This window comes from Octodon degus, unplaced genomic scaffold, assembly GCF_000260255.1.
Source record: "Octodon degus isolate 3935 unplaced genomic scaffold, OctDeg1.0 scaffold00044, whole genome shotgun sequence".
NCBI classification, from domain to species: domain Eukaryota; kingdom Metazoa; phylum Chordata; class Mammalia; order Rodentia; family Octodontidae; genus Octodon; species Octodon degus.
In genome coordinates this window covers 13,398,034-13,400,715 of record NW_004524620.1, presented here as the reverse complement: position 1 = coordinate 13,400,715, position 2,682 = coordinate 13,398,034, and positions in this window count along the sequence as shown.

Below are 2,682 nucleotides of genomic sequence, written 5' to 3'. Positions count from 1 at the left end.
TACACTTCTACTCTATAACTTGTATTTGCTATACCTTGTCTTCACAGTTTCTTTTTCTCTTTCTTTGTACCAGGAGTCAAGCTCAGGACTGTGCATTTGCCAGACAGGCGCTTGTGCCACTCAGCTCTATCCCTACTCTTGGTCTTTACATTTTAACAGGTTTTTTAAAAATAAAAGCTGTTATTTTTTTTCAAGAGGAAAAAAAAATTCAAAACAAGATAATAGGAGGGTAACAATGGCTAATATGTTGTGTGTTATTTTCAAATCAGTTACTCAGAGTACAACATACAGTACATCATTGCTCAAGTAAAACAGCACAAAAAAAGTTATTAATTTTGATGAGGTCCAATGTATTGATTTTTCCTTCAGCAACTCATGTTTTAGGTGTCAAAACTAAGAATTCCTTGTGGTTTTCTAAGTTTTACTTTACATGTTACGCTTGGGTCTGCAATTTATCGTGGTCTCCTTTCTGCACAGCGCGAGGCTTAGGCCAAGGCTCGCTTAGCTGCATATGGGTGCCCACTAGCCCCACCTGGTGTACTGTCACATAGCACCTGTCGAGGGATCACCTTGGCAGCTCTGGGATGAGCAGGTGGCAGGGCTGCGCGGGCCTGACTGGGCTCTCGATTTCTGCCCAGTGACCACGTACCGTCCCTCCCTCTATCCGTACCACACAATCTTGATTGCTGCTGGTTGGTCCTTCCTTTTTTTTGGGTAAGGCATTGCTTTGTAGTTCGGGCTGGCCTTGAGATGGCAGGTACCCCTGTCCTCCTTGAACTCAAAGCAATCCTCTCGCCTCAGCCTCCCGAGTGCTGGGATGACGGGGGGCGGGGGTGCTGGGGTGAGCCCAGGCCCTCGTGCTGCAGGCTGTCTATCACCGAGGTTTTCTAACCCTTTTCATTCTTTTTTTATTAAATTAGCTATTCTAGCTTCTTTGTCTTTCCAAATAAGCTTTAGAATAATCATTGCTACAGCAACAAAAGAAAAAGAAAGAGAAAGAAGAGAAGAAAAAGGAAGAAATCTCCCCAGGCTTTTGATGGGAGCTGCATCACATCCACACATCAGTTCAAAACAGCTGACGCCCTTCAGCTTTGCACACGTCTGCATGTGTGTCATGTGAAGTGTGCGTGAGCAGCCTGCTAAGAGCCTTAGAAGGAGGGAACGGCCCTCACTTTACGCATGAGGACTCCGAGGCACAGACAGAGGCATCGTCCTAACTCGCACAGCCATCAAGAAGCAGAAGCTGGCGCGGTGGCGCACACCTGTCCTCCCAGCCCTCCAGGAGGCTGAGGCTGGAGGATCCTTGCAAATGTGAGGCCAGCCTGGGCTATAAAGTGAGCTCAACTGCATGGTAAGACCATGTCTCAAAAACACCAAAAAACAAAAGAGAGAGAGAGAGAGACATAGGGGTAGAAGACTGGTCTGATGTGGTAACTTGAACTAAGAAAAAAATCCATTCTAACACTTTTCCAGTCACCCTCTCTTCTTCCTGAACATTACTAAATCTTTAACAAACACATGTGGGCTGCTATGTCCCCACAACTCTACAAATACGTCCCTAGCCTCTGGCCCACGGGTGAGAAATCCATTCTAATTCTTGCTCCCCACTATAGTTACAGTAATGCCAAGTAGCTTTCCCAGCTTCATTTCTTTAAACTTCCTTTCCCAAACGCAGTGGGGCATGTTCTAAAATTCGTTTCTTTCTTATAAGTAGAAATTGCCCTTGAAATTTACTTTTCTTGTGTCTAAAATGATTCTTCCTGTTTCCTTGAGTTGGGCCAAAAAGGGGATGCCTTACTGAAACCCCAAACCCCTTTCCTCTAGGACTGCTTCTCTTCCTTTCCACAGTGCCACCGCTCCTTGGAGGGCAGCCACCTTCCAAGAAGCATTCAGTGAAAGAGAAACGTGTGCGCCTGCTGACTCCCTCAGCAGCAGGGTCACCCGACATAATCGAGTACAGAGAAGGGCTCTGTTTAGTCCGTTAGGAGTGGTGAAGATGGCTGCCCTCAAGTCCTGTTAGGGGTTAAACTATGTTCCCCAATAATTTTCACAAGGTGAACTCCTAACCCCCAACACCCCAGAATGTGACTATATTTGGAGATCCCAAATTCAAAGATGTAGTGACACTGAAATGAGGGGCAGGGATGTAGCTCCAAGGCAGAGTGCATTTGTGAAGCTGGAGCACCACACACACACACACACGCACGCGCACACACACACGCACACACACAAACACACGCACGCACGGAGCCCACACCTGGGACACCAGCACTTCAGAGGCTGGCGCAGGAGGATCACTCCTCTGCGGGAGTTTGAGGCCAGCCTGTACACAGGGAGCTCAAGACCAGATGAACTCTATAGGAAGACCCTATGTCACGGTTGCTGTATTGTGCCGACTTGAGAATTGAGCTTAGAAATTTAACTGAGTGAGCGCAGGGCCAGGGTCCTCACTCTGGAAACAGCCTGAGCCTGTGCAAGAGCAGGGCTCAGAGAGAGAGAGTGCTGCCCCCGCCCTAGCGCAGGCAGCCTGCTTCTGGTATTAGGGACGAAGGTCGCTTGCTCCCCCTGCTTTGGCTCTTGCTGCTTCGCGGCCTCTGCCGCCTTGGGCTGTTGCCCCTATGCTGCGCCCCCTGCCTGGAGCCAGCTGAGGGGGACTGAAACCTCCACCCACTGCAAGCTAAA